Source organism: Natrix helvetica (genome assembly GCF_964273705.1).
Source record: "Natrix helvetica genome assembly, chromosome: 9".
Lineage (NCBI taxonomy): Eukaryota > Metazoa > Chordata > Lepidosauria > Squamata > Natricidae > Natrix > Natrix helvetica.
In genome coordinates this window covers 10,175,033-10,191,285 of record NC_138560.1, presented here as the reverse complement: position 1 = coordinate 10,191,285, position 16,253 = coordinate 10,175,033, and the positions used below count along the sequence as shown (strand labels likewise).

The 16,253-nt window shown below is 41.7% G+C and overlaps 1 long non-coding RNA gene across 1 annotated transcript in view; it reads left to right on the top strand.

The window, feature by feature from the left end:
* Window positions 1-4,513: 4,513 nt before the first annotated feature.
* Window positions 4,514-16,253, top strand: part of LOC309396837 — a 120,384-nt gene continuing 108,644 nt past the window's right edge. The window contains exon 1 of the long non-coding RNA XR_014176160.1: window positions 4,514-4,629. This is a non-coding gene — a long non-coding RNA (uncharacterized lncRNA). The remainder of the gene's footprint in view (window positions 4,630-16,253) is intronic.

The window sequence follows — 16,253 nt, the reverse complement described above, 5'->3', positions numbered from 1 at the left end:
AACAAGCCCTTTACCCATACAAAATAATGGAAGCGATGCTTACAAATTTGGAATATTGGGTGGGTGGGTGGAATTAACATGGATGTCAAATGCCAGGGAAATCCGGAGATCCGGGCAATGTAAATGAGTATAAAGATTGATTGCAAGCTTAAGCTCTCTACAAGAATCTGAGCTACTAACGCTCCAAACAAATTGGTGGTAGATAAGAGTCAATGGCATCCAGGGTGCAGGGACGTGCGGTCAGGGGGGGCAGGGGAGGCAGAGCCTCACCTCTCTTCATGAAATAATAGTATTATATATATAATATTATAATATTATATACATCCATCCGGCCGCACCCGGGAGCTGTGGAGGGCGGAGGCAGAAATGTTGTCGGCGCTCCCGGATGACGAAGGCACGAAAGCGACTGGGGAACGATGAGAACCTTCCTGCCTCTGCTGGATTTCGCACGCTCCTCGCGACTGCAATATGGCAGGAAACCCTATACCGTTCCAGACAAATGGCTATCCAATATCTTCTTAAAGACGTCCAGTGTTGGGGCATTCACAACTTCTGGAGGCAACTTCTGTTCCACTGATTAATTGTTCTGTCAGGAAATTTCTCCTCAGTTCTAAGTTGCTTCTCTCCTTGATTAGTTTCCACCCATTGCTTCTTGTTCTACCCTCAGGTGCCTTGGAGAATAGTTTGACTCCCTCTTCTTTGTGGCAACCCCTGAGATATTGGAACAATGCTATCATGTCTCCCCTAGTCCTTCTTTCTCGTAAGCACATATTATTATGTGTTGTTATATTATTATTACGTGTTGTTATAATTATTATATTATTATGTGTTCTTCTGCTTTATTTATTTTTAATGTTTTAGTTTTTGATTCTGCTCTGTGATCATAATAAATGGGTGGGTGGGTGGATCGATGAATTGCTGATAATCATTCAAACATTGGTTTTTAAGAAGAGATTGGACAACCACTTTTCTGAAACGATATGAGATCTCCTGCTGCTAGCGAACTCGCAGTGTCCAAAAGAGACATGGCGAGACATCATCAAGAAAGATATGCAAGCTGCGGGCCTGCGCCCTGGAGGTGCAGCTGATGGTGCAAAGTGCCGTTCAATGGTCCGAAAAGCGAACCCTGCACCTGTGGGAAAAGAAGAAGAAGAAGAAAAAGGAGGAGGAGGGAAGAGGAGGAGGAGGAGGAGGGAGGAGGAGGAGGAGGAGGAGGAGGAGGAGGAGGAGGAGGAAGAAGAAGAAGAAGAAGAAGAAGAAGAAGAAGAAGAAGAAGAAGAAGAAGAAGAAGAAGAAGAAGAAGAAGAAGAAGAAGAAGAAGAAGGGGAAGGAGGATTAGAAGAAGAAAAAGGAGGAGGGAGGAAGAGGGAGGAGGAGGAAGAGGAGGAGGAGGAAGAAGGAGAAGAAGAAGAAGGGGTCTCCTGCTTGAACAGGAGGTTGCACTATAAGACCTCCAAGGTCCTTTCCTGCTCTATTTTATTTATTTTATTATTTATTTATTATTTATTTATTATTTATTTATTATTTATTTATTTTATTTATTTTATTTATTTTATTTATTTTATTTATTTTATTTATTTTATTTATTTATTTTATTTTATTTATTATTTTATTTATTTTATTTATTTTATTTATTTTATTTATTTTATTTATTTTATTTATTTTATTTATTTTATTTATTTTATTTATTTTATTTATTTTATTTATTTTATTTATTTTATTTATTTTATTTATTTTATTTTATTTATTTTATTTGTCAACATGTACAAGGTAACAGGCATTAGTACAGCCATGGAAATTTTCGCATGAGATTGGTACACATAGATGGATATAAATAAGTATAACATGGCCATGGACACATAAAATGAGTACATTTCAATGGGGACAGTAGGACAGGGACGGTAGGAACGGTGATGCACTTATGCACACCCCCTTAGGGACCTCTTAGGAAATGTGTGAGGTCCACGGTGGACAGTTTAAGGTTAAAGATACAGGGGTTTGAGGAACTAACAGAATCAGGTAGAGTGTTCCCAGCATTAACCACTCTATTGCTGAAGTCGTATTTTCTGCAATTGATTGTGGATTGTGTTATTCCGGTTGATGATCTGCATTCATCTCAAGCCTTAGCATCCTTACGATGCGGCCATTGTCATTAAGTCCCCGGGGGATCTTCCATGGAGCCCGTTCAAATTTGCGTAGGTTGAGCAATGTTGACCTTTCCTCGGCTTTTATCAGACCGTGCCATGTTTGTATTTTCTCTCGGTTGAAAGACTTTTAAATAGAAATATCGAGGGGCTCAAAAGAATTCATACACACAATCTGCAGAAGTATAAAAGAAGCTTTACCTAGTGAGCCTCGGGATCCATGCTGTGATTATGGAATGGGGTTTGAAAGGTTGCTATTACTAAGTAGACTTTAACTGAAAGGGGGTAGAGATTTGGGGAGACAAGAAAAGGTGAAGCTACGTTACAGTATTGCACCATCACATCCACAAGGGAAAGGGCAATTACTCACAGCAATGGCTTTGGGTTACAATGACTTCTTTCCAGCTTCTCAGCATGACCCCAGTCATCGGATTTGGTCAAAACATTTGTGGCAGTGCTCAGGTAGACAGTAATTTGGAATCTTGCCCAGAATAAGAATGGAGGAGAAATTTACTTAGTGCAAATTTTTCTACAATCACATCCCATTCAACCTTTCAAGTGCACATTTTCAGAGTTGTGTGGTACAACTCAGCATAGGTTGTTGACAATTTATATACTCAAAGATGTGTTTGGGGGGAAAGCGTGCACAGAAAATGTGAAGTTTAGAGGCATGTAGCCAAGGAAATACATAATATGATTTTGGGGTGTGTTTCTTCCCTCTTTGGCCGAGTTCTTAAATGGATATGGAAATAGGCAAAACACTTTTTTTAATGAAAAATGGAAAGAAACTGAAAATTGATGGATATGCCCAACTTTTTCTAGAATGACATCCCTTATTCTTTTGAGGCTGTATCTAATAAATATTGTGGCTTTTGCTTCCCCCAAATAATGTACCTGTCATTTCTTCTTTTGAAGATACTACTGATTGTATCAATAATGAAAAATTATCATTTTATGTACAGGGAAGAACACATGATTATCTTTTTCCATGGTAGAAATATTTTTTTCCTAGCCAGAAAATGTGCTAATATACACCACATATGCATATGAGTAGAAAAGCAGGAATTAAAGCAATAAAGAATATTTGTACCTTAAGGTTGAAATGAGGGGTCCTTGGAGCCAAAACGGGGACAGAAAGACTAGAACACCTCCCCATTCTCATAAAACCCAAATGAGCAGAGATTAACAGTAAGATTAACATCAAACCAACAATCAAGAAGTAAACAATACCCAATCAAGGAACTGCCAAATACCAGGTACATATTATCATATGTGGTGGACGTGTCCCAAAGCAAAAAAATACTAGACAAAAATTCACATATGGCTGGAAACTATGACAAAACAACACATAGACTTGAAACCTGAGATATTCCTGTTGGGCATGTTACCAGAAAACTTAAATAAAGGTAATACATATTTAATTCTACATATTTTAACAGCAGCCAGGATTGTATATGCACAATACTGGGGAAAATGAAAAACCCCTACTGATGACAATATAATAAAAAAAAATACTGGAATGCACAGAAATGGATAGGTTAACCCTAAAAATCAAAGAAAAAGAAGACTCGGAATATTTTATGACTTGGGAATTTTTTTACAAATGGATAGTTGATAGATACAGAGGTTAGATTTATGTGAAAATATGGACTACATGGAAAAGAAAAACTGATTAGTAAATACTTTGATGGTTATATAATTGATGTCAATATAGAAGATAGTATACTTTTTCATAATGATCGATATTATCTAATATATGTTTCTTTGTTGATATGATTATAATGATTATGTTTATATTTTAATGCTTTGGATACCTAGAAAGCACACTGTTCAATATAAAAATGGAATTTGTGATACAAAAACAATAAAAAATATTAAAACTTGGGGGGGGGGGGAGGAACTGCCATAAGAGCTAACAGTAAACAACCCAAATAAGAACCCCCTAAGACCACTCCCACCTCCCTACTAGCACAGTAACAATCGAGCTCAGAACACATCAATTTTTGGTGGGAATTACGGTATATTCTTTAATAAATGTATTGTTTCCTTAAAGTTGTCCTTCCGTTTTTATTTTTAAAGATTTTTTGCATTTTATTCATTTTTCAAAAGAAGGAAAAGTTCCTGCGAATAGGTGGCTGGACGAGTAGAATTCACCATTTTAGAATAGAATAGAATAGAATAGAATAGAATAGAATAGAATAGAATAGAATAGAATAGAATAGAATAGAATAGAATAGAATTCTTTATTAGCCAAGTGTGATTGGACACACAAGGAATTTTTCTCTGGTGCATACGCTCCCAGTGTACATAAGGAGAACAATACATTCATCAAGAATAAAAAGATACAACACTTAGTGATAGTCATAGGCTACTAATAAGCAATCAGATTATACTAGGAAACAAATAAAACAATATAAATTTTAAAGATACAAGCAACATAGTTATAGTCATAAGTAGAAAGAGATATGTACTAGGAAAGAGATAGGTACTAGGAAAGAGATAGGTGCTAGGAAGGAAGAGAAGAGTAATAGTAATACAGTCTTAGTAGATAATTTGAGAGTGTTGTGGGGATTAGTTGTTTAGCAGAGTGATGGCATTCGGGAAAACACTGTCCTTGTGTCTAGTTGTTCTGGTGTGCAATGCCCTATAGCATCACTTTGAGGGTAGAAGTTGAAACAATTTATGTCCAGGATGTGAGGGGTCTGTAGATATTTTCACGGTCCTCTTTTTGACTCGTGCAGTGTACAGGTCCTCGATGGAAGGTAGGTTGGTAGCCATTGTTTTTTCTGCAGTTCTAATTATCCGTTGAAGTCCGTGTCTGTCTTGTTGGGTTGCAGAACCAAACCAGACAGTTATAGAGGTGCAGATGTCAGACTCAATAATTCCTCTGTAGAACTGTATCAGCAGCTCTTTGGGCAGTTTGAACTTTCTGAGTTAGCACAGAAAGAACTTTCTTTGTTGTGCTTTTTTGATGACATTTTTGATGTTTGGTGTCCATTTTAAGTCTTGAGATATGATGGAGCCTAGAAACTTGAAGGTCTCTCCTGTTGATACTGTCTTGTCTAGTATTGGAAGAGATGGTAGAATAGGAGGGTTTCTCCAAAAATCTACCACTATTTTCAATAACAATAGTACATTTCCGCCCCTCACCCTCTTCCCTAAAATATTTGTGCTAGTATACACAATAGCAACAGTGGTATATGGGCAATGTACACACTCTTTCTCATTGCAAAGGCCCAGTGCTTAAATTATGGAGATATTTGGGAGGGGGGAGATACCACAAGCTGGTTATTTGGGGGGGGGGGTTGATAGGAGGGATGGGCGGGGGAAATGCCTCAGAACAATTCAAAAATATACTATTTTAAATATCACAATACAGGTCTAACTCCACAAGTCTGACAACTAAGCCTGTGCCCTAAATATTCATGAAAGCGAACTAAAGATTTTAAATTCAAGAAGCAGTCAGTATGACTCATCTGTCTCACAGATAATGGTATAGTCACATAACACATTTTACCCAATTGCTGTATTGAACTATAAACTATCCAGAGTGGCTTTGCACAACTAGGTGATCAGATGCACACCAAATTTGTCAGGCCTGGACAATCTAGTCCACAAACAAAGAATTCAATTAGCTGATTTATTGCTCAAGTCTACACATAGGAATCTTCTCAGACTAAAAGTTTGCATCTGGTTGAGACTAGATAAGGTTCAACAGTATTCAAGGGGTGGGAGGGAGGGTTAGACTTTGCCCTCTTGTGACCATATAGGCATTCTAGACTAAGTCCCCATTTGACCTCTCCCGCTGGCTCGGTCAGCCTCTCTTCTACAAAATTGGATCTGGAAGTCACATAATTTTGACATCAATCTAATAATCTCAGCGGTGCAATGGTTAGAGTGCAGTACTGCAGGCTACTTCTGCTGACTGCTGGATGCCTACAATTTGGCAGTTCAAATCCCACCAGGCTCAAAGTTGATTCAGCCTTCCCTCCTTCTGAGGTGGATAAAATGAGGACCCAAATTGTTGGGGGCAATAGGCTGACTCTGTAAAACTGCTTAGATAGGGCTGTAGAGCACTGTAAAGCGGTAGATAAGTCTAAGTGCTATTGCTATAGTTTAATTAGTGAGTCTGGTCTGCAGCTTCCACTAAGACAAACCCAAACATGCTATATTATGGCTTAGAATGATGTTTGAACCCAATTAATCGCTATCCAAAGAGGTCTGGCATCCATGAAAGGGAGAAAGGTACGGAGAAAAAACACATTTCGGCACCAGCTGCTGTGAAAACCATCGTTCAGGTACACTTATCATGGAAGATTGCTGGCTAGATTGTTTAGGAAGAAACCAAAGTAATTGATCTGTCAGCCAAGGGACTGTCTTAAATAGCTGCCAACTCTTTGGTAGCTGGGGAGAAGAACGCTAGGTTTTCCAGGTAGAATTTAGAAGGATACCTGCTTTTGTCCTTATTCAATGATGTCAAAATGCGACAGTTATCCTACATCAGGGGTGTCCAAACTTGGGAACTTTAAGACTTGTGGTATCTAAGGAGCCATCTCACCCCATGAGATTGGTCCATCCCATTTGCTGCAGTCTGAATAGCACTACTTCAGATGCCACCTGCCAAAGAATTTCAGCTGGTGGGATCCAAGAGAAAACCCTTTTCTGCTGTGGCCCCTGTCCTTTGGAATCCAGGTCATAGTTGTCTCAAAGATGCTTTTTCAGGAGGCAACTGGACTTTCTTTTTTCTTTTGAAGATGGTTTGCTTCTCATCCCAGAAGCTTCTTCAGCTCTGATTGGATGGTAGTGGGGAATGGAAGGATTTATATTCCTTGCAGACAGGTGGTCATTTGCATCCTTTTAGAGGGTCCTTGAAGCACTTGGAGAGTTATCTGTGCCCTCAGGCTCACCCGAGTGGTGAAATTGGTTCCCGTAGTCTGCAATTTTTCTCAGGAAATCTCTTCATACTCCCACACCATTCAAAGGGCATTCATCCCAAATTGTATAGCTAAAGGTCTGTAGAGATTCTCAGTCATCCAGGTCATGGTTGTCCCAAAGGTGCTTTTTCAGGAGGCAACTGGACTTTCTTGTTTTTTTTCCTTTGAAGACGTTTCGCTTCTCGTCCAAGAAGTAGAAGCACTACTCTAGTGACACTGAGGACGGGGATATAAATCCCTCCATTGACCCACTAGTCTGTCAGAGCTGAAGAAGCTTCTTGGAGGAGAAAAAAACACCTTTCAGATGCCCTTTGGAATATTCTCCCCTTGCAGGTGAGGTCAAGACTCCTGGCCTTCTGGAGGCCTAAAATCTTGGCTATGATGTTTGACATGGGCCCTTTTTTTGTACTTTACATTTGGATCAGAAAAAGGAAGGAAGGAAGGAAGGAAGGAAGGAAGGAAGGAAGGAAGGAGGGAGGGAGGGAGGGAGGAAGGAAGAGGGAGGGAGGAAGGAAGAGGGAGGGAGGGAGGGAGGGAGGAAGGAAGGAAGGAAGGAAGGAAGGAAGGAAGGAAGGAAGGAAGGAAGGAAGGAAGGAAGGAAAAAATGTTTATTTTTGATTTCAGGAGTACATAATGAACCAGGGCAAAGATTCTGCATCGTCATAGACCTCGGTCCCTTGCATAAATTTTTATTACCCTCTAAGACCTCTCAAAGTTATTATTCAGTTCTACTGTTTCATATGAGCAAGAAAGAGAGATTATCAAATATGTGACAGGAGAGCAATCCTATTCACTCTATTTAATTTTAATTACATTCGCATGTAAATGAAATCACACTTGGTCTTTCCCTTCACCCACTCATTATTATTTTTTTGAATATGGCTCCCAGCGCACTACCCAAGGGCCAAGAACAGCTCTCCGCCTGGAAGTGAGTTAGTTGTGCAGGAGACAATCAAAACCCAGGAACATCAGCTCAAATGAAGATAAAACGCACAAATAAAGGTGACTTCCTCTTGCTACATTTAAAATCAGGTCATATTCAAATGCCTCTGCTAATCTGCATATTTCAGGCTAACATCAGTAGCAGGAGGACAGATTAAAATGAAGGGCTGTTAAGGAAACTTTTTGCAAATATTCTGTTTGTGGGTTCTGCCAGAGACTTTTTAAAAAAAATTGTGTGAGTTAATAGGCAAGTATAGACTGACACGAGTGAATTAATTACCTCCAGAGAAGCGCAAGATAGAAAGGGAAACTGCGCCTTTGTAACCTCTGAATCAAAAATGAAGGCAAGCCGATAAAAGAGAGAAGGGAGAAAAAATGTTTTAGCAAGATGGAAAATTCCAGCTGCTCCTTTGAAATGATCACTGTGGATCACTGCATGTTCTCTTATAAATCTTGGAACTGGGCTCACAAGGAAAGCTTGAAATGATCCGAAGGATATTTTTAAAACAGAGTCCTTGCCTTTGGAACTTAACAACTCAATGATCTTGTAACCCGACATTCCTGAGGTTGGAGCCAAAGGACCTGCTGACCTCAGAGAAGAGGTCAGCTCATAAAGTACATCCAGTTCCTGGAGTCCAGGGAGAAGGGGAGGGGAGGCGGGAAAGGAAACTAACCCAAAACTTTCCAAAGGCCCCCCAGGAATGCAAACCTTGCATATTATGGAAGCTTGTGTCACACTTTAAAAGCCTATTAAATGTACAAAAGTGTCATTCTTGAGCAAGCGAGATACCTGATTATATCCAAGAGAGAGAGCTGTTTCTTTCAACCCAGCAGACTTGATGATCTGAAAGCCGAGGATGAAAATAATAAGTAAAAGAGGAAGGAAGGAAGGAAGGAAGGAAGGAAGGAAGGAAGGAAGGGAGGGAGGGAGGGAGGGAGGGAGGAAGGAAGGAGAAGAGGGAGGGAGGGAAAAAAAGAGAGAGAGAGGGAAGGAGTAAGGAAGGGAGGGAGGAGAAGAGAGAGGGAGGGAAGGAGTAAGGAAGGAAGGAGTAAGGAATTTATTTTAAATCTGCTCTGTATAAACTGAGGAAGGAAGGAAGGAAGGAAGGAAGGGAGGAAGGAAGGAGAAGAGGGAGGGAGGGAAGAAAAGAGAGAGAGAGGAAATGAGTAAGGAAGGGAGGGAGGAGAAGAGGGAGGGAGGAGAAGAGAGAGGGAGGGAAGGAGTAAAGAAGGAAGGAGTAAGGAATTTATTTTAAATCTGCTCTGTATAAACTGGAGAAAGAAGGAAGAAGGAAGGAGGAGAGAGGGAGGGAAGGGGGAGAGAGGGAGGGAGGGAGGGAGGAAGAGACAGCTATAACTTTCTTTTCAAACCTAAAGTGCTTGAGATTCAGACTTTAACTGAAATTAGACAGCTGTGTTCCAAATGCTTTTGGCCCCGGCTTTTCCTGAACTACTGCTTAATGGACTATTCTTGCAATCCATTTTTTTTAAAGTCAGCTCATCTGACTTTAACTGCTCTTTGGGCAGTTTATTACCTTGCTTTCAATCACCATTTATGACTTGATAATCATTGCATCAGTCCAAGAATGGCAGGGAACAGGTGATAGGAGTGACGGTTACCTTCATCTGTTCCCCATATAAACCACACGAACCACAGAGGTTACAAAAGACCTCAGTAGGAAGCCGGCCTGGATCTGACCTTAAATGCCCCCCCTGGCATTCAGCTTGCAATTTATTTTAATACAAATTTGCATCAAGGAAAGGGGAATGTTAAGTGGTTCCTTTGCCGGTTAAAAATCCAAAACATTTAAGCAAGATCTTCAACTAAAATTTGGTAGAAAAGCACAGCACGTTTGCGGGTTTTGCAGAGCTCTTGATCAATCAAAATGAAGAATTTTGCATCGTTCCAAAATTGCCTTTCCCTGGCAACCTTCTTTTTTCTTCCAGGCCAAGGTGTTAATAAAGGATGGATAATAGTACAGCTTTTTTTTTTCTAAAGGGCAAACCAGCAAGGGTGTACAAGCCCTGACTCAGTGACCTAGTTTATAACCCCTGCAGCTGAGTGATATAACAGAACCTAGTTTAGGAGGAGGAAGAATATTTTGCAGAGAAATAATGGAAGGAATTCAGGAAGTTGCCTTCTAACCAGATCAGTGGGGAACTAAATTATAAAACCATCTCTATAGCAAAGTTAGAGAGAATGACCAGAAGTAACTTTGCCATTAGACCTTATATTATTTTGATATTGTATCCCTGGTCATAACTCCCACGGCAGCCATTTTGAAGATGGATAAGTTCCCTCTGTGCAGAGTTAGCACCAGTGGTCGTATTCAGCCAGTTCAGACTGGTTCAGGCGAACCGTTACGGGCAACCTGCGGGGGTGCTATGCCGTCCTATTTAGCTACGCTTTCTAAGCCACCCGCATGCGTGCACGAGCAAAGCGCATGCACAAGAGACCACCTGCCAGTGGTGGGTTCCGGATGCCGTTCCAGCTGGTAGGTTGGAACGGGCCTGGCAGTGTCCACATAGGCGTGAGCGCACGTGCGTCTTAGCGCCTCCGCAACGCTCCAGCTATTCGGTGGAGCGTCACCCAGGCGCTGTATGCACCACGCACGTGCGTGGAAGTGCGGAAACCTTAAAAGACAGGTAAGGAGCTTGGGCAGGCGGGCCCTCCAGAGCACCATACGGAACGGTATACGGGGCTCCGGGCAGGCTCTGGTACGCCTGTACCGGGGCATACCGCCTGCAACCCATTACTGCCACCTGCATGCACAGAAGGTGCGCGCTCACATTTTCGACCCGGTGGTAAAATTATCTGCAACCCATCTCTGGTTAGCACCCACCCCTCTCCTAGAAGAATGAAATGTTTTGGGAAATATTTAAAAAGGCAGAATATTATATTTCCCTAAAGCCGAGGTTGAGACAGCGGAGCATGTCCTTCTATTTTGCCCTAAGTATAGCGCGGACAGATCTAGGTTACTGTCTCTTCCTGAAATCGTCCCTTCTGGTCCTGATGGCCGTGATTTGTTTGTGCATTGCCTTGGGGATGTCTCCTCGTACATCACCTCTCAGGTCTCCAGGTTTTTCTTGAGAGCTGCGACCATTAGAGGAGAGAGCTGTAACCTCCCTTAGTTGGGCTTTTGGCGACTGGCTGCTGTGTCTCTTTTGTAGTGGTCGTGTTTTGGTCTGTGACTGTAAATAAAGTATTATTTATTTCCCTAAAGGAGAAACATGCAAAGGAAAGAAGCCTCCCACCTTTCTTAATAGCCCCAGCAGGATAGGGCCAGCCTATCTACAAGCCAAAAGACCTTCAGCCTCAGGGTGATGGGATTAGACCTCACTGAAGATCCAAACCAGCACAAAGCCATTAAGACACAATAGGAATGGCCCAACACCCTTTCAGGACGCAAGTCTCTTCATTGCATTACCCAGCAAGTTTCAACCAAGCTTGGCTCAAGGTTAGCTATGACCCCTACAGCAGCCAATAGCTTGCACAGGAACAGGAAGCTTAAGTTCAAAGCCCAAGGGAAGGTATAAATAACCCTCTCTCTCTCAATTCCACGCGATCAGCTGCACCAGGACCAAGTGCTTGTCCATTGAACCATCTTTCCGATCAGCCCCCATGTTTCCGGTGCCTTTCTCCCCACTTGGAACTGAACCAAATGGCTATTTCTTCCAACACCCCCTTTGGCATCTATTTTATTAGGCAAACTTCAAGTTACTTTCTAAATTCAGAGGGTTCTTACTGACCCTCAGAAATGACCCAGTAAAGGAATTGTCATGATAAGGTCCTGTTTACAGTCAATAAATGAAAGGCATTCAGAGACACCAAAGGTGATAACTGGATAAGAGAGAGGAGGTGGCTAAACGGGAAACAAAAATAATAATGAGTAAGACATATTTGTAAGGATTTAAGTGGATCTGGAGTTGATCTAACTGGGATACATAGTTGTGGAAGTGCTGCATAGCAAAATAAAAAAATAAAAAATCCAAACAGGCCCTGTGGAATAAGAACCAGGAGGAAAGGTCAAGAAACCATGCCAGAATTCAACAACTTTCAAAGGCACCAAAGGAAGTAACCTTTTAACCCTGAAGCGAAGGTGGCTGAGGCTATCTTTATGGCTTCAAAAGTTGCCACTGGATGGCCGGGAGTGGGGAAATAGATCGTTGGGAGTTTGTAGCCAAAACAGAAGGGACACGGTGGCTCAGTGGCTAAGATGCTGAGCTTCTCGATCTGAAAGGTCGGCAGTTCAAATCTCTAGGGCCGCGTAATGGAGTGAACTCCCGTTACTTGTCCCAGCTTCTGCCAATCTAGCAGTTCGAAAGCATGTAAAAATGCAAGTAGAAAAAATAGGAACCACCTTTGGTGGGAAGGTAACAGTGCACCTTCGGAATTTGGTCATACTAGTCACATGACCACAGAGACGTCTTCGGACAGCATTGGCTCTTTGGCTTTGACATGGAGATGAGCACTGCCCCCTACAGTCAGGAATGACTAGCACATATGTGCAGGGGGAACTTTTACCTTTACCTTTTAGCCAAAACAGAAAGTTTTCCTGTGGGAACCAAGGACATTTCAACAGGTGGCTGGAAGGAGGAGGAGGAGGAGGAGGAGGAGTAGAGTAACCAAGCAACCAGCCAGCACCTCTATTGGACAATGTGACAGGTGGGATCTTTTGCTGGGATCTCAGAAAGAAGTCAGCAAGCAAAAGAACACTAAGAGATACTGGAGGGGTTTAGGTAGGATTGGCAATTCTGCAAGACTGTTAATTGCTCAGGGCTTTGAGGAATGGATCTCTTCCTGTAGAAAACTCATAACAGATGTCTCCAGAATTCTCCTAGCCAAAAGGAGACAAATATAAGTACAGCAGTATTGCCCATAGTACACACAGGAGAGAAGCTCCTAGAGGAACAGTGGGAGTGAATTCTCAGAAATCAACACATTACCATACCTAGCGATGAGCAGTATCATTGCCTGTTGGTTTTTATCTTCTCCGGTCTGACATCCATTTATATAAAGTATATATCAAAACCTCTGTCCTATCCCACTTAGTATTCTTAAAGCTAATCTTATCCGGTTTCTTTAGTTTCTGTTCACGGGGTTTATGGAAGGCAAATAAATTAAATAAATAAATAAGGTTTAATTGCCTGTCTCCTTGTTATATTCCCTACCATTCTTCTCTGAAACATTCAGAAAAAAATGTCTATGGAGATTCTCAATCATTCCAGATCATGGTTGTTCCAAAGGTGCTTTTTTTCAAGAGGCAACTGGACTTTCTGGTTTTTCTTTGAAGATGACTTGCCTATCATCCAAGAGGTTTCTTCAGCTCTTCACTGTCCTCTAAATAGAATAGAGTAGAATAACAGAGTTGGAAGGGACCTTGGAGGTCTTCTAGTCCAACCCCCTGCCTAGGCAGGAAACCCTACACCACTTCAGACAAATGGTTATCCAACATCTTCTTACAAACTTCCAGTGTTGGAGCATTCACAACTTCTGGAGGCAACTTGTTCCACTGATTAATTGTCCTAACTGTCAGGAAATTTCTCCTTAGTTCTAAGTTGCTTCTTTCCTTGATTAGTTTTCACCCATTGCTTCTTGTCCTGCGCTCAGGTGCTTTGGAGAATAGCTTGACTCCCTCTTCTTTGTGGCAACCCCTGAGATATTGGAACACTGCTATCATGTCTGTCTCCCCTAGTCCTTCTTTTCATTAAACTAGACATACCCAGTCCCAGCTCTGACTGGATGATGGGGAATGGAAGGATTTATACTCCTTTTAGACAGCTGGTCATTTGCATTCTTTCATCTATCTCCAGTCTACAACACAGTCCTTTCATCAGTTCCAAGAAGGCTCCACCCCCATTTGCACTACTCACGTGACCCTGAGGACACAGATAAACCTCCAAGTGGCCTCAATGAATCTGTAAAAGAATGCAAATGACCAGCAGTCTGCAAGGAATATAAATCCTTCCATTCCCCACCAACCAGTCACAACCGAAGAAGCTTCTTGGATGAGAAGCAAAACGACTTCAGTTGCCTCTTGAAAAAAGCACCTTTGGGACATTCAGGAAAAAAGTTACTAAAGTCTACCTAGAATTGATTCCTCAAGGTGGATTAGTCATAAATTTGCCATTTTAGCAGCCATGTTAGATCACAAAATAACTTTTGTTTTGTGATCAAACCACAATTCTAAGGTCCAAGTTAGACCTCAGGAAGGTCTCATGCCTTTCATTTGCAATGGCCCCTTTTACATTTCATTATTTTTATTTTTGTTTTTCCAGCCTATCAATAATTTTGATCCTGTTTCTGTCTTTTAGTTATTCCATCCAGTTTTATATCATCTGCAACCTGATCAGCATTCCCTATTCCTTATACTTCTTCGTCCAGATTGCTACTAAAAATACTGAAGAGTACAAACCATAGACTGAAGTTTGTGGCACTTAGATGAAGTGAGCACGTCTTCTTTTTTAAGCCAGCAATGCAAAGGTGGCATTCAGCAGGTTCTGGCAAGTTCTGGAAAACCGGTAGTGGAAATTTTGAGTAGTTCGGATAACTGGTAAATACCACCTTTGACTGGCCCCGCCCCCATCTATTCTCTGCCTCCCGAGTCCCAGCTGATCGGGAGGAAATGAGGATTTTGCAATAACCTTCCCCTGGAGTGGGGAGGGAATGGAGATTTTACAGTATCCTTCCCCTGCCACACCCACCAAACCATGCCCACCAAGCCGTGCCACCCCCACCAAGCCAAATCCACAGAACCAGTAGTAGAAAATTTTGAATGCCACCACTGCAGCAATGGTTCCATCTAACAGATGAGCTGCTGGGCCCTTCTTAACTAGCCCACTGAATGTCATAAGGTATTTTGGCAATTTGTCAAGGTGTATCATCTTTTTAACAGGTTTCCAATTTAGCAAAGGAGTCACCTGGAATTAAAAAAAAGTGAAATGAGATTATTCTAAGACTAGCTCTTGAAAAATCCATGCCGGTGTCTAATAACTGCTGCATTGCAAGGCTCTGCAAAACTTCAAAGTGATGATTTGCTTTGACAATACTTCAAACAAAGCATTCTTTTGAAATCCCCCCACCCCAATACCCCAGTTCTAACAGGGAAGCTCTGTTACTATGCATGGCCCTTTTTCGGAAGGCTTTTTTTTTCAACAGCTGCAATAGATAGAAGATTGAAACTGCCAGTTAAGGCTTCAGGATAACATGAAGTGTCTCATCGAGACAAATCAGTTCTCCTCTTCACCTTAACAAACAGGATTGTATCATCTCCATTATGCAAAGCGTCTCCCTAACATGAATCTAAGCTGGCTGGCAGAGAGCTACTACAATTTTCAAGATGCTAAAAACTGATCATTTGCCTTCCCAGACTGACTGATCTGTAGTTCTTAGGATCTTTCATATACCCTTTAAAAAAAAAAGATGTTTACTTTCTCCTAGCTATCTAGGAGTTCACCGATTTCCAGGATTTCTCAGTGGAGAGATAGGACCACAACCACATCAAAGGAGGTAGCCATCATGAGCTTAACAGTTAAATCCATTGGTTCTGTTGTATCTGAGCATGTATAATAGTCCAGTCTTCCCAATCCTTCATTTTTGCACCATGCTACAGGGTGGCTCAGGGGCTAAGACGCTGAGCTTGTCGATCAAAAAGGTCAGCAGTTCTGTGGTTCGAATCCCTAGCAGCGCGTAATGGAGTGAGCTCCCCTTACTTGTCCCAGTTTCTGCCAACCTAGCAGTTCAAAAGCATGTAAAATGCAAGTAAAAAATAGGGACCACCTTTGGTGGGAAGGTAACAGCATTCCATGCACCTTCGGCGCTTAGTCATGCCAGCCACATGACCACGGAGACATCTTCGGACAGCGCTGGCTCTTCAGCTTTGAAATGGAGATGAGCACCACCCCCTAGAGTCGGGAATGAGTAGCACATATGTGCAAGGGGAACCTTTACCTTACTTAGAATTCTGGACATTGCAGTCCCAACCAAGAGGGCATCCAATTGCAAAACACAGATATGGGGACTAATAGAAAGTGGATGCAGTTTCTTTCATCCAGGGCTGAAACGTCCTGTCAATATTGGAGAGACACTGGACAAGCCAAGGGGGAGGAGTCAAACAGGGAATTAGTCTGGAATTCCTATAAGGACACAAGAGAGCAAAGTCTGAACCCTCCTCGAATGCCCTTGAACTTTATTTAGTCTTAACCATGTGCAAACCATCAGTCTGAGAAGATT